The sequence below is a fragment of the Mobula birostris genome, chromosome 29, assembly GCF_030028105.1.
Source record: "Mobula birostris isolate sMobBir1 chromosome 29, sMobBir1.hap1, whole genome shotgun sequence".
NCBI lineage: Eukaryota > Metazoa > Chordata > Chondrichthyes > Myliobatiformes > Myliobatidae > Mobula > Mobula birostris.
In genome coordinates, this window is record NC_092398.1 from 2577410 (window position 1) to 2601000 (window position 23591).

The window sequence follows — 23591 nt, forward strand, 5'->3', positions numbered from 1 at the left end:
CTTCAAGTCATCCCCACTCCCCTGCCCTTTGATGCCCTGGCTAATCAAGAACCTTATCTATCTCTGCCTTAAATACACTCATTGACATCCTCCACAGCCACTCATGGCAACAAATTCCACAGATTTACTACCCTCAAACTAAAGTTATATCTCTGCATCTCTGTTCTAAATGGATAATCCTGAAGTCATGCCCTTTTGTCCTAGAATCCCCTACCATGGGAAATAACTTTGCCATATCTAATCTGTTCAGGCCTTTTAACATGCAGAATGTTTCTATCAGATTCCCCCTCATTCTCATGAACTCCAGGGAATACAGTCCAAGAGCTGCCAGACGTTCCTCATACGGTAACCCTTTCATTCCTGGAATCATTCTCGTGAATCTTCTCTGAACCCTCTGCAATGTCAGTATATCCTTTCTAAAATAAGGAGCCCAAAACTGCACACAATACTCCAATTGTGGTCTCACGAGTGCCTTATAGACCCTCAACATCACATCCCTGCTCTTATATTCTATACCTCTAGAAATGAATGCCAACATTGCATTCGCCTTCTTCACCACTGACTCAACCTGGAGGTTAACCTTTAGGGTATCCTGTACAAGGACTCCCAAGTCCCTTTGTACCTCTGCATTTTGAATTCTCTCCCCATCTAAGTAATAGGTTGCCCATTTATTTCTTCCACCAAAGTGCATGACCATACATTTTCCAACATTGTGGTCCTCTGGGAGGTTTAAATAAATATAACAAGAGTGAAAGCAAGCAAGCTTTTACCACTGAGGTTGAGTGGGACTGGAACTAGAGGTCATAGGTTAAAGGTGAAATGTACAATATTTAAGGGGAGCCTGAGAAGAAACTTCTTCAATTGGAGGACGATGCCAGTATGAATGAGCTGGCAGTGGAAGTGGTGGTTGTGGGTTTGATTTCAGCATGTAAGATAAGTTTGGATAAGTACATGGATGGAAGCGCTACGGGGAGATGGGACTTGGCAGAATAACAGATTGGAATGGACTAGATGGGCCGAAGGGCCTGTTTTGTGCTGTAGTGCTCTATGACTCTGTGACTTTCTTGTGAATGCCAGACTCTGGAACTTGATGCAACAATCAGTCTGCTCTGCTGCAGGAATGTGGTGGGCTCAGCAATGTCTGTGGGAGGAGAGGAATTGTTCGCAGTTCATTCCCTCCCACGGATACAGCTTGACCTCTGCAGCCACCATGAGGCCAGAGAGTGTACAAGGTTTGTAATCGTTGCCAATTTGTTGCGTCTGTGCACAAATGCATACATATTAAATAAAAGCATGCACGTGGGAGTTGGCTTTAACTGGTGTATTCACCTTGCAGCGAGAGAGAGAGAGAGAGAGAGAGAGGACAATGCACCTGCATAGACAACTGATCAATACGTTGTGCTAAGGGGGGGGGGGTTGTCATTGCTCTAAAAGAAATAGATCCATACATTACACTTCCCTGCACTTCCAACCCTGTGTTCGTTCTTGTGTTGGATCCCTGCGTGTTTGATCCCATGAGGGGAAGAGCTCAAGTTTTCTGTTTTTATTCTATTGTACGTTGTCATTTGCCTGTAAATTTGATCCCATGAGGAGAACATCACAAGATTTCTGTTTCTATTGCATTCCTGGTATTCCACATTCAAAGTGCATCTATTATCAAAGTATGTATACATTATACAAGCTTGAGATTCGTCTCCTTGCATGCAACCGCAGGACAAGGCATCCAAAAAAAACCCCATTTTAAAAAAAAAAAGACCATCAAACACCCAAAGTGCAGAGAGGAAAAAACCCAATAAAAATAAGCAAATAACACTTCTGACAAAAGTGAGTCCTTGGACACGAACCCTGGAGCAGGCCACAGCCTCAGCCTCAGTTCAGCGCAGAGCAGGGCTGAGCTGCGATCAGAACCAGCCCAAACCTCCCGGCTTCCATTTCTGGGGCTGGTAATAACACTGACTTTACTCGGGCACCGTTCTGTTGTTACCGAAATGAGAAAATAAAACCAGATAATTTATAATAGAATTTGGATTTCATTCAACATCGCATGTCATGTTCACTTGCATTAGACTTGAATCCAATAACCAGGATGTTTCTTCTCACAGTTCCCCATCCTGCATTCATACTTTATGTCTGCAAAAGCGGCAGCTCATAGACCTGACCCTCCTGCCCTTATCACTTCTATTGGATAATAGCTGTATCTGTACAGAACTATCTTATTTCCTTACAGTCGTGTTGTTCCACTCTCTGTTTACTGAGTGCTTTCTGGAGCTGAGTGGGACGCTGACAAATACCAAGCAACGTATGAAAAATGGGTCGTCATTACCATTTAAATTACATCCACTAACGAATTTCAAAGGGTCCATTTTATTCTGAACTGTGATGCTGCAGCAAACCAGCTCGAACCATGGGACTGAAGTGACTGGGCGATGTAGTTGTTTTTCACTGCTCTGCTTTGAAAATTGAAGAATGGGGATTTCTCTGTATAGTTCTGCTCCCTTGAGCTGAGCTGATGTATAAAATTGATCAGCGCACACACACACGAAGACAAACTCAGCAAGTCAGACAGCATTTTCTGCTTCTATCTATCCCCTATCAGCTTCTTGCTTCATCCCACCTCCGCCACCCACCCATATTCCCACTCATCTCTCCTCACGTGCCCATCACCTTCCTCTGGTACTCTCCCTCCTCCTTCCCTTTCTCCTATGGTCCACTCTCCTCTCCTATCAGATTCCTTCTTCTTCAGTCTTCACCTCTTCCACCTAGTCAGAGCCGTCTCTATTTCCTGAGGAGACTGAGGTCCTTTAACATCTGCCGGACGATGCTGAGGATGTTCCATGAGTCTGTGGTGGCCAGTGCGATCATGTTTGCTGTTGTGTGCTGGGGCAGCAGGCTGAGGGTAGCAGACACCAACAGAATCAACAAACTCATCCGTAAGGCCAGTGACATTGTGGGGATGGAACTGGACTCTCTGACGGTGGTGTCTGAAAAGAGGATGCTGTCCAAGTTGCATGCCATCTTGGTCAATGTCTCCCATCCACTACATAATGTACTGGGTGGGCACAGGAATACATTCAACCAGAGACTCATTCCACCGAGATGCAACACAGAGCGTCATAGGAAGTTCCTGCCTGTGGTCATCAAACTTTACAATTCCTCCCTTGGAGGGTCAGACACCCTGAGCCAATAGGCTGGTCCTGGACTTATTTCACAATTTACTGACATAATTTACATATTACTATTTAACTATTTATGGTTCTCTTACTATTTATTACTTATGGTGCAACTGTAACGAAAACCAATTTCCTCCGGGATCAATAAAGTATGACTATGACTATCACCTTCCAGTTTCTGACATTATCCCCCCTCCTCCGCTTGCCTTTCTGGCCCCTCACCTGGTCTCACCTATCACCTGCTAGCTTGCACTCCTACCCCTTCCCCCACCTTCTTATTCTGGCTTCTTCCCCCCTTCCTTTCCCGTCCTGAAGAAGGGGCTCGGCCCGAAATGCTGACTCTTTATTCCCCTCCGTAGATGCTGCTGGACCTGTTGAGTTCCTCCGGCACTTTGTGTGTGTTCCTCAAGATTTCCAGCATCTGCAGAATCCCTTGTGTGTTTTTATTTCCTCATGAGCATCGTGTTTCTAAGAACCACTGTAGGTCAAAATTCTCTGAAGAGTAACTCTGAAAATGGAGAACCTGGTCTAAACCACCAACCCTACTTTGACTACTAAACATGTAGCTGTTGACTTCTGCTTTATATGCCGAGCACAATTTCATTGCACGGTTAAATTCTTTGTGTTGAAGCAATGTGTTGACTGTTACGTCTGGTGACTTATTCTCCCTTGCAATGTTTTAGTATCCGTATGGTGTCTGAGAGTCTGGGCTAAGTATCAGCAGTGGTGTTGATGCAAGTTGCTCGGCAGCGTCAAAAGTCAAAGACATATATTCTTTTCGAGAGGACTGGAATGTCAAAGCAAGGATTTAATGTTGAAACGTTGGCACTGGTGAGTGAGGCCTCACTTGGAGTTTTGTGAGCAGTTTTAGCCCCCTTATATGAGAAAGGATGTGCTGACGTTGGAGAGGGTTGAAAAGAAAATAATTCCGGGATTGAAAGGCTTGTTGTATGAGGAGTGTTTGATGGCTCTGGGGCTGTACACACTGGAACTCAGAAGGATGAGGGGTGACCTCATTGGAACCTATCAAATGTTGAGCGGCCTCGACAGAGGGGATGTGGAGAGGACATTTCCTATGGTGGGGGCGTCTAAGACCAGAGGACACAGCCTCAGAATAGATGGACGTCCATTAAGAACGGAGATGAGGAGGACCTTCTTTAGCCGAGAGTGGTGAATCTGTAGAATTTCTTGCCTCAGGCAGCTGCAGAGGTCAAAGCATTGGGTATAGTTGAGGCAAAGGTTGATAAATTCTTGATTAGTTGGGGCACGAAGGGATAGGGGGAAAAGGCAGGAGATTGGGGCTAAGAGGGAAAATGGATCAGCCTTGATGAAATGGTGGAGCAGACTTGACGGGTCGAATGGCCTAATTCTGCTCCCATATCTAATATAAAAGTTGCTGGTGACCGCAGCAGGCCAGGCAGCATCTATTGGAAGAGGTACAGTCGATATTTTGGGCTGAGACCCTTCGTTAGTCCTGACGATAGTCTCTTCCAATAGATGCTGCCTGGCCTGCTGCGTTCACCAGCAACCTTTATGTGTGTTGCTTGAAGTTCCAGCATTTGCAGATTTCCTCGTGTTTGCTGTTCCCATATCTTATGGTCTTATGGTATATGTTACCATGTACCCCCTTTGAGATTCATTTCCTTGCAGGCATTTACAGGTAAGTAAAGAAATACAATAGAACTTAGGAAAATTCCGGAGGTGTACAGTAGGGTCGGGGTTAGCCAACTGTGTGGACACGGTGACACTGGCGAGCTGCCTGCAGACAAATAGCACATTCCACTGTATGATTCGATGTACGCGTGACAACTAAAGCTAATCTCTAAATTAGCTTGCAGACCCTCCTTTCATTCATTACGTAGGTGCATTGAGGCAGTACAAAGGTAAAAGAAGTACAGAATGCAGAATAAAGTGTTACAGTTACAGAAAACATTCACCGCAGGCAGACAATAAGGCCATGGAGAATTGGACTGGGAGAACAGGAGTCTATCTTTATCATATAGGATATTGTTCAAGTGTTCAGTATCATTTGCCCGTTGGAAGGGGGAGAGAAGCGAGAATATCTGAGGTAGGAGGGCTGCTTTGCTGGTGTGAGGCTTTTCATGGTGTTGCCTATCAGTCTGTGGATTGGAGGTAGGTTTCCGTGGTGTGCTGAGCTGTGCCCACAACTCTCCGCGGTTTCTCGTGGTCTCGGGCGGAGCAGTCGCCGTACCGAGCGGTGGTGCGTCTGGATAGGACACTTTCTACCACTCATGTTTTGGAATTGGTCAGCGCCAGTGGGGACGTGCTGAATTTCCTGAGGCTTAAGAGGAACCAGAGGTGCTGGTGTGTTTTCTTGGCCACCGTGGAAAGGTTCTTGGCCGCCGCAGGGTGGGGGAGCAACACTTGGTATTCCTGCTGGGCACCCGCCAACCTGATGGGATGAATATCAATTTCTCCTTCCTGGTAAAAAAAAATTCCATCCCCCCCCTCTTCCCCCGTTGCCTTCTATTCCCCGCTCTGGCCTTGACCTCTTCTCATCTGCCTATCACCTCTCATTGGGTCCCCCTTTCTCCTATCGGATGCCTACTCCTCTCCCATCAGATTCCTTCTTCTCCAGCCCTTGATCTTTCCCACCCACCTGGCTTTTTCTATCACCTTCTATCTAGCCTCCTTCCCCTCCCACCTCCACCTTTTTATTCTGGCATCTTCCCCCTTTCCTTCTCAGTCCTGATGCAGGATCCTGGCCCGAAATGCCGACTGTTTCTTCATTTCCATAGATGCCGCCGGCCCTGCTGAGTTCCTCCAGCATTTTGTGTGTGTTATTTAAGGTTTTTGTAAGGATCTGGCTTTACAGGGCATTGGCCAGGCCGCACTTGGAGTATTGTGAGCAGCTTTAGGCCCTTTATCTAAGAAAGGATGTGCTGGCATTGGAGAGGGTCTAGAGGAGGTTCATGAGAATGATTCTGGGAATGAAAGGGTTAACGTATGAGGAGTGGTAGCTGTGTGGGACGAGCTTCCAGCAGAAGTGGTTGAGGCAGGTTCAATGTTGTTGTTTAAAGTTAAATTGGATAGATATATGGACAGGAAAGGAATGGAGGGTTATGGGCTGAGTGCAGGTCGGTGGGACTAGGTGAGAGTAAGAGTTCGGCACGGACTAGAAGGGCCGAGATGGCCTGTTTCCGTGCTGGAATTGTTATATGGTTATATGTTATATGGTTAATGCATGAGAAGCATTTGACGGCTCTGGGCCTGTACTCACCGGAGATCAGAAGAACGAAAGCGGATCTCTTTGAAAACTATTGAATATTGAAAGGCATAGATAGAGAGGATGCGGAGAGGGTGTTTCCTATATTAGGGGAGTCTAGAACCGGAGGGCCGAGCCTCCGAATAGAAGGATACCCATTTAGAACGGACATGAGGAAGAATTTCTTTAGCGGGGGAGGAGGATGATGAATCTGAGGAATTCATTGCCACGGACTGCTGTGCAGGCTAAGTCATTGGGTATATTTAAAGCAGAGATTGTTAGGTTCTTGATTAGTCAGGGTGTCAAAGATTACAGGGAGAAGGCAGGAGAATGGGGTTGAGAGGGAAATGAATGATGGAATGACAGGGTGGACTCAATGTGTCAAGTAGCCTAATTCTGCTCTCAGGTCTTATGGTCTGAGGGTCTCTGTTACTTTTAATTGCAGAACGTATTCAAGTATGTCGTTAATCAGCCCAGGATACTGGATTGCTGGTTGAGTAACTTGTCATCAATCAAACCTGTTAACAGGTTTGTGTAGTTGCAGGCAATGGAAACTATTTGTGAGACTTTCTCTCTGAGTGACGGGGGCGGGGGTGGGCGGGGGGTGCACGATGGCTCAAGAGAAAGTTTCATATACTTGCATGAAAGGACGTCTGTCAACAGCCGTTCATTTGGTTGCACTTATCACAGGAAGTAATTGGCACTGGAGAGGTTTGTACCATTGTGTAGTGAGAACCTTTGAAACAGACGCCACAGCCCGATTCTGAAACTGACTGTGTGGTTGATGAAACCTGCTGTATGGTGCTTTGATCGGGGGTAAACGTAGTACAATGCAAAGGGAACCTTTCAGATGCACCTCCTCTGCATCTCACGTTACAAGTGAACTGTTAGTTTACAAGATACAGCGTGGTCTGTTGGCGTTGACTGGGTGATATCTCGCCTGGCTCCGGTTCAGTTCTCTTAGTTCTCTTGGCGTTTCTGTGCCCGTTAACCTACGGTAGTGTTGATTCTGAAATGGCCAAGGAAGCCACTTTGTGCTCTCAGATGTGTTGCACCATCTGCAAGCTCCCTTATGTCTCCAGCAGTGACAGGAGACATGGGAGAGACCTACAGATTCTGGAAATCTAGAGCAACACACACACACACACTCACACACCCTGGAGGAACTCAGCAGGCCAGGCAGCATCTTTTGAGGGAAACAATTCTGAGAATGAAAGGCTTATCATATGAGGAGGAATTGATGGCCCTTGATCTTTACTTGCTGGAATTTAGAAGATTGGGGTTGAGGTGGGCGGGGGGAAGATCTCATTGAAATCTATCAAATGTTGAAAGGCCGAAATAGAGTGGAAGTGGAGAGGATGTTTCCCATGGTGAGGGAGTCTAGGAACAAAGGGCACAGCCTCAGAACAGAGGGATGTCCTTTTAGAATGGAGGTGATGAGGAATTTCTTGAGGCAGAGAGTGGTGAATCTGTGGAATTCATTGCCACAGACAGCTGTGGAGGCCAAGTCATTGGGTGTACTTTAAGGTGGAGGTTGATAGATTCTTGATTAGTCAGGGCATGAAGGAATACAGGGAGAAGGCAGGATATTGGGGCTGAGAGGGAAAATGGATCAGCCATGATGAAATGACGGCGCAGACTCGATGGGCCAAATGGCCTAATTCTTCTCCTATATTGTATGGTCGTATAGATTTCTGGATGTTTTGGTCTGGAATGAAAGAAGACTGGCAGGTGATAAGTGGCATCAATATCAATTCCTCTAACTTCCAGTTACCTCTTCCTGCCCTCCCCTTTGTTTTCCCTTATCCCTCTCGTTCTACTTCTCCCCTCACCTCCTTTTACAGGCTCTCTCCCCTCTTTCCAGTCCTGGCGAAGTGTGTCGGTCTGAGATATTGTAGATCTGTAATTGGAGTCACACTCCATGGTATCTGGCTACACTTTATGAATTAATATTTATGTCCCATTGTTGTGGCCACGCTTTAATTTGTTACTCCATGGGTAACATGATATTAATATTCTCAGCGTCTGTATTCAGGCAAACTGAGGATTAATCCATCTTTTACCGACCATCAGTTTTCACACTAAATATATACCAGTGCTAAAACTGAGGCAATGAATCCACTTCGGATCTGCTGATCTGGTCCAGTAGCTGGAGAAGAGCGGTGAAATAATGCCATCATAATGCCCAGAGCACAAGGAAACTCAGAGGCTATCGGCCCAAAACATTGATTGTCTTTTCTCCTCCATAGATGCTGCCTGACCTGCTGGGTTCCTCCTGCAACGTATGTGTCTGTTTTTGTGTGTGTGTGTGTGTGTGTGTGTGTGTGTGTGTATGTGTCTGTAAGTTTGTGTGTATCTGTGTCAGTGTTTTTATGTATCAGTGAGTGTGTGTGTATGTCTGTTTCTGTGTGTCTGTGTCAGTGGGTGTGTTTGTGTGTTTGTATGCGTCTGTGTGTATCTCTGTTTCTGTGTGTCTGTGTCAGTGGGTGTGTTTGTGTGTTTGTATGCGTCTGTGTGTATCTCTGTTTCTGTGTGTGTGTATGTATGTATGTCTGTTTCTGTGTGTGTGTGTGTGTTTCTGTGTCAGTGTGTGTGTAGGCATTGTCGAAGCCCCTTCATCGAAAGGGCTGCAGCTGCCCAAGGTGGAGATGACTCCCCACAATAAGTGATGAACCTACCAGTGGTGTCCCAGACCTCATGATAGGGTCACTGGGAAACTCTTTCCAAGTAGATTTCCAAAGGACATTGGAAGTTGGCCGACAACTTGGCCTGTTTCGTACACCTCTACAACACTAATGAGACCTTTCTCATTAGCAGACACCCACTTCCTACAAAGCAGTGTTCTAAGTAAATTTATTAGCAAAGTACATATATGTCACCATATACATTCTTCTTGCAGGCATACTCTATAAATCTGTAATAGAATATTAACCATAATACAATCAATGAAAGACTGCCCAACAAACTGTACAAGTACAAATAATAATAAATAATCAATAAATATTGAGAACATGAGATGAAGAGTTCTTGAAGAAGGGTCTGAACCTGAAGCAAAAACTGTTTACTATTTTCCGTAGATGCTGCCGGAACTGCTGAGTCCTTCCAGCATTTTGTGCGCGGGTCGCTTGAGGTGAAGAGTCCTTGAAAGTGAGTCTATAGGTTGTGGGAACATTTCAGTGGTGAACCCCTCTCATTACCCCCCCTACAGCGAGTGCTTATCAAAGGCCTCCATTTGACTACTTCCAAGTGAAGGACCACCTGCCTTTCTCACAGCTAGATGACTCTTTTTAATCCAATAAACCTTTGATTACAAAGAGCCCCAGGAACTGGCCATGAGGACCCAGTGCTGAAATCCAAGTGTCACAGGAGGCAAAGCGTCCAAGACAGCATTTGTGACTGCAGTACGGTAGAAATAAATTCCATGTGTGTTATCACCATGGTAACGTGATGATGCATCAACCTGAAGTGCATCAGTCCTTTCTTAAAATAGAACCAAACTCATACTTTATTTTCAGCAAGTTCTATTTCCTAAAGTAATGAAATGATGTGGGTGTCTTATGCAGCTGAAGAAGTTTTGCCAGAAATAATGACTGTAGTGAAAATAAGGAGTGTGATTAAAGATTAGCTTCCCTCATCACACGTACAGTGAAATGTGTTTCCCGTATCACTGACCAACACAGTCCGCGGATGTGCTTCCGGTGCCCACAGAGCTCGCACACAACTTACTGACCCTAACCCTCGTGCCTTTGGAATGTGGGAGGAAACTGGAGCCTGTGGAGCAAACACACACAGTTACGGGGAAAGAGTACAAACTCCTTGCAGACAGTGGTGGGAATTGAACCCGGGTCACTGGCACACTAAAGTGTTACCCTTAACTGCTACGCTGCCCACGCTTGATGGGTAGGCTGCTCAGTCCCGCAGGGTTGCTCCTTCGTTCAATAAGATCTCCGTTGATTTACGGTCGCAATGGTAGAGTAGCGGGTTAGCGAGACGCCATTACATCACGAGGCATTGGAGTTCGGGGTTCAAATCCGACGGCGAATGCAAGGAGTTTGTATGTTCCCTTTAGTGAATACATGATCTTCCTCCGGGTGCTCTAGTTTCTTCTCACGTTCCAAAGAAGTACCGGTTGGTAGTTAATTGGTCATTGTAAATTGCCCCATGATTCAGCTGGGCGGGTTGCTGGGTGGTGTGGCTCAAAGGGCAGGGGAACTTGTTCCATGCTGTATCTCAATAAATATTAAAAAAAACTTAGCTCCACTTTCCTGCCCTTTCCCTATATCCTGCTTTCGGAAACCGTCTCCTCCTTGAATATGCCAGTTCATTGGCTGTATTTAAGAGGGAGTTAGATACGGCCCTTGTGGCTAAAGGGATCGGGGGTATGGGGGGAAGGCTGGTACAGGGTTCTGAGTTGGATGATCAGCCATGATCATACTGAATGGCGGTGCAGGCTCGAAGGGCCGAATGGCCTACTCCTGCACCTATTTTCTATGTTTCTAATCACCTTTATTCTGAGAAGGAAAACTGTTCTCAAACGTCCGCTGCCTTGCGACTATGCCCGCTCACGGGGAAGGCTTCGGGAGTAAACCCCGAGGGAAAAATCTGGAGCTGGAGTCCCTGAGGCAGTCCTACGTTGAGCTCAACGCCGACTGGCAACTCTTGTGACACCGCTGGTACCAAACCGTAATCCGTCTCTGCCGTTCCTTTGGGTTCATCAGATGTGTGGAGAGGGGGAACTCGCTACACGGGCAAAAGCTTACTCTCCCTATCGTACTGCCCAGACTTGTGTATCTAGGCAGCCAGGATGCGATATCCATGGCCGACCCTGACCGACGGAGGCCTCACCTCTACAGTCCTCTGAGCTAGAGGATTCCCACTGACAGGGGAAACTACAGAATGTCCAATTCCTTGAGCTCTTGTCCTTTCCAAGTCAATGAGATTACCTTTCCTTTTTCAAACTCCAGTGGGCATTTGCCCAAGCTGTTGCCCCTCGCAGAGAAACAATCTTGGAAAGCCTGTCAGCACCATTTCAGTTACAGCTACGTTCTTCCCGAGGGCAGGAAATGCTGACTGAACGCAGGCCCTCAAGGTGAGAGGGGGAAACGTACAGGTGGAAGAATTTTTGTTTTTATACAGAGCGTGTGGATGTGTGGGGCACACAGGTGATGGAAGCAAATGTGATAGTGAAGTTTGAGTGGCCTTCAGACAGATGCATGAATAGGCAGGGGATGGAGGGATGTGGACCACGCTCAGGCAGATGGGATTCATTAGAATTGGCAGCGAGGTTGGCACAGACATGGTGGGTGAGGAGTTTGTCCCTGAGTTGCGTAGTTCTATGTCCTTGTTCCAAACACTTGACAATGGGTTCAAGAGAAGTCAAGGAGAGGAAATAGCAATGGGGTCGTTGGTGTGCTGGGCCGACTGAGTTTAACTGGGCTCAGACGCTGACTAATTCTTTATTTACTGAGATACAGAGTGGAATATGTCCTTCCAGCCCACACAGCAACCCACACATGTCACCCTAGCCTAATCACGAGACAATTCAGAAAGGCTGATTAACTGGTACGTCTTTGGACTGTGTGAGGAAACCAAAGCACCCGGAGGAAACCCACGCATTCACGGGGGAGAAGGACAATTTGCAAAGACTGTTTAACTGGTACGTCTTTGGACTGTGGGAGGAAACCAGAGCACCCGGAGGAAACCCACGCATTCATGGGGGGAGAACGTACAAACTCCCTACAGGCAGCAGCGGGAATTGAACCCAGGTCGCTTGCGTTGTAAAGCGTTGTGCTAACCACTATGCTACCGTGTTGCCCCAGTCTGCTCACTCTGTCTTGATCTTAACATCAGAACACAGAACACAGAATGGTAAAGGCCATTCAGCCCACAATGTTGTGCTGATATTTTAACATACTCCAAGATCAATATGACCCTTCCCTCAGCTATAGTCCTACATTTTTCTTTCATCCATGTGCCTCCCAAATATGTCGAAAGATTGGAGCGACTGGGCTTGTATACTCTGGAACTTAGAAGGCTGAGAGGGGATCTTATTGAAACATATACGATTATTAAGGGATTGGACATGCTGCAGGCAGGAAGCATGTTCCGGCTGATGGGTGAGTCCAGAACCAGAGGCCACAGTTTAAGAATAAGGGGTAGGCCATTTAGAATGGAGTTGAGGAAAAACTTTTTCACCCAGAGAGTGGTGGATGTATGGAATACTCTGCCCCAGAAGGCTGTGGAGGCCAAGTCTCTGGATGCTTTCAAAAAAGAGATGGGTAGAGCTCTTAAAGACAGCGGAATCAAAGGTTATGGGGATAAGGCAGGAACTGGATACTGATTGTGGATGATCAGCCATGATCACAGTGAATGGCGGTGCTGGCTCGAAGGGCCAAATGGCCTACTCCTGCACCTATTGTCTATTGTCTATAAATGTATCTGCCTCTACCACCACTCCAGGAGCATGTTCCATGTATTCACTACTCTTTGTGTTTAAAAAAAGCCTGCCTCTGCCATTCCTCTACACTTTCAATAGGGTCAATATGGCCATTTAATGTCAGAGAAATGTATACAACCAATTTCCACCAATTCCCTTAAAATTATGCCCTCTTGTACTACTGTTTGTGTGGTGGGGTGGAGACACGTCTCTACCAAAGGAGGTGTAAGGAGCTTCTTCCCTCCACTAGCCTGCAGGACACCCTTGGACAAGGTGTACCACTTTCTTACCCTTCCCCATCCCACTACCCTCCACCCCACACCCCCCCCACCCCCGATCAGGATCACATGAAGCCGTATGAGCAGCTGGTGCACATCACAAGTCCTGGTTACGTGACCACTGACAGCAGGCAGACAATTTCTGAAGAGTATTGATAATGGCTGGGGGCACCCGTCTTGTAAAGACACTGCCCAGAAGAAGGCAATGGCAAACCACTTCTACAGAAAAATTTGCCAAGACCAATCATGGTCATGGAAAGACCATGATCACCTTTGTCATACGACATGGCACACAATGAACAAATAATGTATTAGTCATTTCTGCCCTGAGAAAAAGTCGCTATCTGTCTGCCCGATCAATGCCTCTTATCTTGTACACCTCTATTGAGTCACTTCTCATTCTCTTTCACTCTAATGAGAAAATCTGTAGTTTGCTCAGCCTATCCCCTTAAAACATGTTGTCTAATCCAGGATGCTCCCAGGTAAATCTTCTCTGCACCCTCTCTAAAGCTTCTACATCCTTCCCATCACAAGGTGACCAGAACTGAACACAATACTCCAAGTGTGGTCGAACCAGCGTTTTACAGAGCTGCAACATCACGTCACGGCTTTTGAATTCAATCCCTGACTAATGAAGGCCAACCACCCTACAAGCTCGCATGGCAACTATGCGGGATCTATAGACATGGATCTACAGGGGCAGGAGTTGTCCACTTGGCCCCTCAAACTTGCCCTCAGTTCAGTGTCATCCTGTTTGATCTTTGCCCTTCCCTTGGACACCATTGGTGTCGTGGAGAGGGGAGACTTGCAGCATGGGCAACTGCTGGTCTTCCATACAACCTTGCCCAGGCCCGCGCCCTGGAGAGTGAAGACTTTCCAGGCGCAGATCCATGGTCTCGCAAGACTAACGGATGCCTTTATTTATGTATGTTTGATCTACCCCAGGCCTTATCTCCTCTGTGACAATTCCCCAGCCCACTCAATTCATTGATCTTTCAAATAATTACCTCCACCTTAAATACACCTCATAGTCCAACCACACCCTCGGGAGCAGAGAATGCCAGACACTGGGCATCCCTCTGAGAGAAGATCATTTTGAATTGGCTTTTTATTGTCATGTGTACCAAGATACAGTGAAGAGCTTGTCTCGCATTCTGTTCATACAGATCAAATCATTACACTGTGTATTGAGGTAGAGCAAGGTAAAACAGTAACAGAATGCAGAATAAAGTGTGAAAGCTACCAAAAGATTGAGGCCTTACATTGGTCAGGGTCGACCATGGATGTTGTGTCCTAGCTGTCTACATCCACAAGCCAGGGCAGTACGATATGGAGAGCGAGCTGTTGCCCATGTAGCAAGCTTCCCCTCTCCACAAACCTGATGAACCCAAAGGGCCGGCCGAGACCGATACAGTTCGGTACCAGTGGCGTCACAGGAGCTGCCAGTGTGTAAATGGTGATTACAGATGGTTAGACCATAAGACCATAAGACAAAGGAGCAGAAGTCAGCCATTCGGCCCATCGAGTCTGCTCTGCCATTTTATCATGAGCTGATCCATTTTATCCTATTTAGTCCCACTGCCCCGCCTTCTCACCATAACCTTTGATGCCCTGGCTACTCAGATACCTATCAATCTGCCTTAAATACTCCCCATGACTTGGCCTCCACTGCTGTCCGTGGCAACAAATTCCATAGATTCACCACCCTCTGACTAAAAAAATTTCTTCGCATTTCTGTTCTGAAAGGGCGCCCTTCAATCCTGAAGTCATGCCCTCTCGTACTAGACTCCCCCATCATGGGAAACAACTTTGCCACATCCACTCTGTCCATGCCTTTTAACATTCGAAATGTTTCTATGAGGTCTCCCCTCATTCTTCTAAACTCCAAGGAATACAGTCCAAGAGCGGACAAATGTTCCTCATATGTTAACCCTCTCATTCCCGGAATCATTCTAGTGAATCTTCTCTGTACCCTCTCCAACGTCAGCACATCCTTTCTTAAATAAGGAGACCAAAACTGCCCACAGTGCTCCAAGTGAGGTCTCACCAGCGCCTTATAGAGCCTCAACATCACATCCCTGCTCCTATACTCTATTCCTCTAGAAATGAATGCCAACATTGCATTCGCCTTCTTCACCACCGACTCAACCTGAAGGTTAACTTTAAGGGAATCCTGTACGAGGACTCCCAAGTCCCGTTGCATCTCAGAACTTTGAATTCTTTCCCCATTTAAATAATAGTCTGCCCATTTATTTTTTCTGCCAAAGTGCATAACCATACACTTTCCAACATTGTACTTCATTTGCCACTTCTCTGCCCATTCTTCCAATCTATCCAAGTCTCTCTGCAGACTCTCCGTTTCCTCAGCACTACTGGCCCCTCCACCTATCTGCGTATCGTCAGCAAACTTAGCCACAAAGCCATCTATTCCATAATCCAGATCGTTGATGCACAATGTAAAAAGAAGCGGCCCCAACACTGATCCCTGTGGAACACCACTGGTAACCGGCAGCCAACCAGAATAAGATCCCTTTATTCCCACTCTCTGTTTCCTGCCAATCAGCCAACGCTCTATCCACGTATGTAACTTTTCCGTAATTCCATGGGCTCTTATCTTGTTAAGTAGCCTCATGTGTGGCACCTTGTCAAACGGCTTCTGAAAATCCAAATATACAACATCCACTGCATCTCCCTTGTCTAGCCTACTGGTAATTTCCTCAAAAAATTGTAATAGGTTTGTCAGGCAGGATTTTCCTTTAAGGAATCCATGCTGAGTTCTGCCTATCTTGTCATATGCCTCCAGGTACTCTGTAACCTCTTCCTTGACAATCGACTCCAACAACTTCCCAACCACCGATGTCAAGCTAACAGGTCTATAATTTCCTTTTTGCTTCCTTGCCCCCTTCTTAAATAGCGGAGTGACATTTGCAATCTTCCAGTCTTCCGGAACCATGCCAGAACCTATCGACTTTTGAAAGATCATCGCTAATACCTCCGCAATCTCCACAGCTACTTCCTTCAGAACACGAGGGTGCATTCCATCTGGTCCAGGAGATTTATCGACCTTTAGCCTATTCAGCTTCCTGAGTACTTTCTCTGTCGTAATTGTGACTGCGCACACTTCTCTTCCCTGCCAACCTTGAGTGTCCGGTATCCTGCTGTGTTCCTCAGTAAAGACTGATGCAAAATACTTGTTCAGTTCCTCTGCCATCTCCTCATCTCCCATTACAATTTCTCCAGTATCATTTTCTATCGGTCCTATATCTACTCTCACCTGTCTTTTACTCTTTATATACTTGAAAAAGCTTTTAGTATCCTCTTTGATATTATTTGCTAGTTTCCTTTCATAGTTAATCTTTTATCTCTTAATGACCTTCTTGGTTTCCTTTTGTAAGGTTTTAAAAACTTCCCAATCCTCTGTCTTCCCACTAATTTTTGCTTCCTTGTATGCCCTCTCCTTTGCTTTAACTTTGGCTTTGACTTCTCTTGTCAACCACGGTTGCATCCTTTTTCCACTCGAAAATTTCTTCTTTTTTGGAATATACCTGTCTTGCACATTCCTCATTTCTCGCAAAAACTCCAGCCACTGCTGCTCTGCCGTCTTTCCCGCCAGTGTCTCTTTCCAGTCAACTTTGGCCAGTTCCTCTCTCATGCCACTGTAGTTTCCTTTACTCCACTGAAACACCGACACATCAGATTTCGGCTTCTCTTTTTCTAACTTCACAGTGAACTCAATCATGTTATGATCACTGCCTCCTAAGGGTTCCTTCACCTCAATCTCTCCAATCACCTCCGGTTCATTACACAATACCCAATCCAGTACAGCCGATCCCCTAGTGGGCTCAACAACAAGCTGTTCTAAAAAGCCATCTCGCAGACATTTTACAAATTCTCACTCTTGAGATCCAGTGCCGACCTGATTTTTCCAATCTACTCGCATTAAACTCAACGTAGCACTGCTTTAGGGATCCGGCTGTGGAGCTTTCCTCAGGGTTTACTCCCGAACTCTTCCCCATGAGTGGGTACAGCCACAAGGCAGTGGATATTTGAGGTCAGAGTTTTCCTTCTCCTAGATGAGCTGCCAACCACAGCTGATGAGCCCCATCTGCCCAAAGCCGCTGGCTTTAAGGCACCAGTAACCCATCTTTGCCCCTTCTCCTATCAGTAGAAACATTTACGCTGGGTTTAGTAGCTAAGCCACACATGAAGGCCAGGAGCTGGATTTGGTTGTCAGAGGCTTTTTGAGATGCGCGCCATTGGGAGCATTTAATAGGTAGTGGGAGCTTGTCCCCGTTACCACCCTCCGGCTATAACAACCTTAAGGAACCTACCAAAGGAGTGCAGTGCAGGTAAACAATAAACAACGACCATTGCTGGAGGCATGGTATTTTAGCAGCCAGTGTAACACTTTACAGCACAGTGATCAAGGTTCAATCCCTGCCTCTGCCTGTGAAGAGTTTGTACGTTCTCCCTGTGACCATAGTAGTCATAGTCATCGTCATACTTTATTAATCCCGGGGGAAATTCGTTTTCATTATAGTTGCACCATAAATCATAAATAGTAATAGAACCATAAATAGTTCAATAGTAATATGTAAATTATGCCAGTAAATTACGAAATAAGTCCAGGACCAGCCTATTGGCTCAGGGTGTCTGACCCTCCAAGGGAGGAGTTGTAAAGTTTGATGGCCACAGGCAGGAATGACTTCCTATGACGCTCTGTGCTGCATCTCAGTGGAATGACTCTCTGGCTGAATGTACTCCTGTGCCCACCCAGTACATTATGTAGTGGATGGGAGACACTGACCAGGATGGCATGCAACTTAGACAGCATCCTCTTTTCAGACACACCGTACGAGAGTCCAGTTCCATCCCCACAACATCACTGGCCTTACGAATGAGTTTATTGATTCTGTTGGTGTCTGCTACCCTCAGCCTGCTGCCCCAGCACACAACAGTAAACATGATAGCACTGGCCACCACGGACTCGTAGAACATCCTCAGCATCATCCGGCAGATGTTAAAGGACCTCAGTCTCCTCAGGAAATAGAGACGCTCTGACCCTTCTTGTAGACAGCCTCAGTGTTCTTTGACCAGTCCAGTTTATTGTCAATTCGTATCCCCAGGTATTTGTAATCCCCTACCATGTCCACACTGACCCCCTGGATGGAAACAGGGGTCACCGGTGCCTTAGCTCTCCTCAGGTCTACCACCAGCTCCTTAGTCTTTTTCACATTAAGCTGCAGATAATTCTGCTCACACCATGTGACAAAGTTTCCTACCGTAGCCCTGTACTCAACCTCATCTCCCTTGTTGATGCATCCAACTATGGCAGAGTCATCAGAAAACTTCTGAAGATGACAAGACTCTGTGCAGTAGTTGAAGTCCGAGGTGTAAATGGTGAACAGAAAGGGAGACAAGACAGTCCCCTGTGGAGCCCCAGTGCTGCTGATCACTCTGTCGGACACACAGTGTTGCAAGCACACGTACTGTGATCTGTCAGTCAGGTAATCAAGAATCCATGATACCAGGGAAGCATCCACCTGCATCGCTGTCAGCTTCTCCCCCAGTAGAGCAGGGCGGATGGTGTTGAACGCACTGGAGAAGTCAAAAAGCATGACCCTTACAGTGCTCGCTGGCTTGTCCAGGTGGGCGTAGACACAGTTCAGCAGGTAGACGATGGCATCCTCAACTCCTAGTTGGGGCTGGTAGGCGAACTGGAGGGGATCTAAGTGTGGCCTGACCATAGGCCGGAGCAGCTCCAGAACAAGTCTCTCCAGGGTCTTCATGATGTGGGAAGTCAATGTCACCGGTCTGTAGTCATTGAGGCCGCTGGGGCGCGGCGTCTTCGGCGCAGGGACGAGGCAGGACGTCTTCCACAGTACAGGAACCCTCCGGAGCCTAAGGCTCAGGTTGAATACATGGTGAAGTACTCCACATAGCTGAGGGGCACAGGCTTTGACCACATAGGTTTCCTCCGGGTGCTCTTGTTTCCTCCCACATTCCAAAGACGTACAGGTGAGGGTTGGTAAGTTGTGGGCATGCTATGTTGGCGTCGGAAGCTGGGTAACACTTCCGGGCTGCCCCCAGCACATCCTCGGACTGTGTTGGCCAATGGCACAACTGACACGTTTCACTGTTTGTTTTGATGTACATTTGAGAAGTCTTAATCCTAAACCTGTGATGGTAATGAGAGAAGTTCAGAAAGATTTAGCTGACCGGGTGGTAACTGTGGAGGGAAAAGCACAGTGGCTGCTTTGCGTTGCTGATCTTGTACTCGGAGGCTTTAGCAAATGGATGGGGATCAGCTGGTTTGGTAAACGTGTGTGAAAAAAGGGGATTACAGATGGTCAGGTGAGGGGATGGATGGAAATACATTCACAATAGATGAACCACAAAGCTGTTCCTAATCTGTATTAATCCCTATAATCTCATGGGAAATATTAAACTGCATAAACGTTGTCGGCTCTCTAATCCAGTCTGTAGTATGTCACTGTCATAAAGCACAGTTAGATTTCCATCCATCTGTCTGCCTGCCTGTCTATGAAGAAGAAGAAGAAAATCCTTAACTCCGAGTGGAGTCATTGGGACGCTGTCATGACGGCATTTTTTTTTAGCAGGCTTTCTTATTTTTACGAGGCCGAGTTGCTAGCTCGACGCTCAACCCAGCACGGATGGAAAGTGTGCAAGGGAGCCGGCTGGATTCGAACTCGGGAGCCTTCGCTGTCTCCATCTGTATGTCTTCCATGCATTCACTTCTGGCCCTTCGAGCTGCACTGCCCAACAATCCCCCAGTGTAATCCCAACCTAATCACAGGAGAATTTACAATAACCAATTAACCTATCGGCCAGTAGGTCTTTAGAGGAAACCAGAGCATCTGGAGGAAACCCACGTGGTCACGGGGAGAATGCACAAACTCCTTACAGGCAGCGGCGGGAATTGAACCTGAAGTGCTTGTACTGTAAAGCATTGTGTTATTGTCTGAACAGCCACTCGGTACTGTGTGTGGAAGAAGGGCTGAGGGAGTGACTCTTGCACATTTTCTCTTCCAATGTTGCTAGCTAAATGACATTCAGCCGCAGTGCTGAATAGGTGATGGCGGGTCTTAAAGCAAACTGCTGGGGTCCACAGTGGGTCAGGTGGCATCTGTGGGGGAAGAGGAATGCTGTTATGACGGCGTTTTTTTTAGCAGGCTTTCTTATTTTTACGAGGCCGAGTTGCTTGCTGGACGCTCAACCCAGCATGGATGGAAAGGGTTCAAGGGAGCCGGCTGGATTCGAACTCGGGAGTCTTCGCTGTATCCGATGTTTGGGGTGGAGACCCTGTATCATTGATGATAACTGAGGTCTCAGTGGATGTAAGGGACTGTTTATGTGTTGTGGTACTGTATGACTATCGCTGTGTCCCTTTCAAAGTGTCCACTATGTCATAATTGGCGCAGAACTCCCTTTAGAACAGAGATGAGGAAGAATTTATTTAGCCAGAGAGTGGTGAATCTGTGGAATTCAAGGGGCATGGTTTTGATGTTCTTGTTGATGCATGTGCAATTTGTTTTTTTTTGTGCTGGGGGGGTAGGTTTTGATGGTTTTTTCTTGATATTTTCCATGGTTTTCTTTGCTTGTAGAGGAGACGAACCTCAGGGTTGTATACTATATACGTACTTTGATAATAAATATACTCTAAACTTTGGAGGCCAAGCCATTTGTGTATACTTAAGGCAGAGATTGATAGGCTGATTATTTAGGGGCTTACGGTTACGGGAAAGCGGTGGAAGAATGGGGTTGAAAATATCAGTCATGATTGAATGGGCGAGAAGACTCAATGGGCCGAATGGCCTAATTCTGCTCCCATAACTATATTACACAATGATCTAATAGTGATATGGATATGCTCTGTTAAGACCACATGGTTTGCAACAGTCCTGATGAAAGGTCTTGCCCCGAAACATTGGCTGTTTACTCTTTTCCGTGGTTGCTGCCTGACTTGCTGAGTTCCTCCTGCATTTTGTGAGTGTTGCAACAACTATCAGAGGTTAAACACTGGCATCTTATCTTGAACCTGGAGTGGGGCTGCTAGCTGGGTGCTGATTGGCCCGACGCACAGCATCTGCACCCACGCATACTGGAGGAACATGGGCTGGTGGTGGACGTGGGTGGGAAGGTACGTTTAATAGATTCGCATTGCACAGCCTGTTTGAATTCACTTTCATTGCATCAGTGGAAATACTGGCCGAGTGTTCAGAAGGCAGCTGATACTGTACACCCATTAAGCGTACAAAGCTGCAGCAGTACAATGCAACACATAATAACTGAGAAACGTGAATTACGGTAACAATATATAGTTGCAAGAAAAAGTTTGTGAACCCTTTGCAGTTCCCTGGATTTCTGCATTAATTACTCATAAGATGTGGTCTGATCTTCATCTCAGTCACAATAATAGACAAACACAATCTGCCTAAACTAATAACGCACAAAACTATTGTACTTTTCATGTCTTTATTGAACACATTGTTTAACCATTCACAATCCAGGTTCGAAAAAGTATGTACCTTTGTATTTAATAGCCGGTAGAACCTCCTTTAACAGCAATAACCTCCACCAAATGCTTTCTGTCGCAGCTGATCAGACTTGCATAATGACGAGGAGGAATTTTAGACCATTCCTCCTTACAAAATTATTTCAGTTCATCAATATTTCTGGGATATAAGACCATACCATAAGACAAACAAGCAGAAGTTGGCCATTTAGCCCATCGAGTCTGCTCCGCTATTTTATCATGAGCCGATCCATTCTCCCATTTAGTCCCACACCCCCGCCTTCTCACCATAACCTTTGATACCCTGGCTACTCAGATACCTATCAATCTCTCCCTTAAATACACCCAATGACTTGGCCTCCACTGCTGCCCGTGGCAACAAATTCCATAGATTCACCACCCTCTGGCTAAAAAAATTTCTTCACATCTCTGTTCTGAATGGGCGCCCTTCAATCCTGAAGTCATGCCCTCTCGTACTAGACTCACCCATCATGGGAAACAACTTTGCCACATCCACTCTGTCCATGCCTTTCAACATTCGAAATGTTTCTGTGAGGTCTCCCCTCATTCTTCTAAACTCCAAGGAATACAGTCCAAGAGCGGACAAACGTTCCTCATATGTTAACCCTCTCATTCTCGGAATCATTCTAGTGAATCTTCTCTGTACCCTCTCCAACGTCAGCACATTCTTTCTTAAATAAAGAGACCAAAACTGCCCACAGTACTCCAAGTGAGGTCTCACCAGCGCCTTGTAGAGCCTCAACATCACATCTCTGCTCCTATACTCTAGAAATGAATGCCAACATTGCATTCGCCTTCTTCACTATTGACTCAACCTGGAGGTTAACCTTAAGGGTATCCTGTACAAGGACTCCCAAGTCCCGTTGCATCTCAGAACTTTGAATTCTCTCCCCATTTAAATAATAGTCTGCCCGTTTATTTCTTCTGCCAAAGTGCATAACCATACACTTTCCATCTTGCATGAACAGCCCTCTTCAGGTCACGCCACAGCATCTCAATTGGGTTAAGGTCTGGACTCTGACTTGGCCATTTCAAAACACAAAGTTTCTTCTTTTTAAACCATCCTGTTGTTGATTTCTTCTTGTGTTTCGGATCATTGTCTTGTTGCATCATCCAACTTCTATCAAGCTTCAGGTAAAGAACCACTACTCTGATATTCTCCTGTAAAATGTCTTGGTAAAATTTTGAATTCCTTGTTCCCTGAACGATTGCAAGCTGTCCAGGCCCCGAGACAGCAAAGCGGCCCCGAACCATGATGCTCCTTCCACTATGCTTCACAGATGGGATGAGATTTTGATGTTGGTGTGCAGTGCCCTTTTCCCTCCAAACACAGCAATGTGCATTTCTGCCAGAAAGTCGCATCTGTCCCCAGACCAAGGTAACATGTCTGAACCCTGCCTTGTGTAGCTGGATTAAAACCAGGACCAACAGGCTGTGGGACAGCTTTTTCCACCGGGCCATCAGACTGATCAATTCATGCTGATGCGACTGTATTTCTATGTTATATTGACTATGCTATTGTATAAAATATTTATTATAAATTACTATAATTGCACATTGCACATTTAGACGTAGACGTAACATAAAGATTTTTACTCCTCATGAATATGAAGGATGTAAGTAATAAAGTCAACTCAATTCAGAACATTGTTCCAGAAACGTTGTGGAACATCCAGGTGGTCTTTTGCAAACTTGAGATGTGCGGCAATGGTCTTTTTTTGGAGGGCAGTGGTTTCCTCTGTGACGTTCTTCCACGAACACCATTCTTGTTCAATATTTCTTATAGTATACACGTGAACAGAGACTTTAGCAAGTTCTAGAGATTTCTGCAGAAATTTTGCTGTTACCCTTGTGTTCTTTCTTCACTACCTTCAGTATCGCACATTGTGCTGTTGGTGTGATCTTTGCAGGGCGCCCACATTTA

General features: G+C 46.2%; 1 protein-coding gene across 1 annotated transcript in view; it reads left to right on the top strand.

The window, feature by feature from the left end:
- Positions 1-23591, top strand: part of LOC140190134 (tyrosine-protein kinase Fyn-like) — a 298385-nt gene that overhangs the window by 7788 nt on the left and 267006 nt on the right. The window lies entirely within an intron of this gene.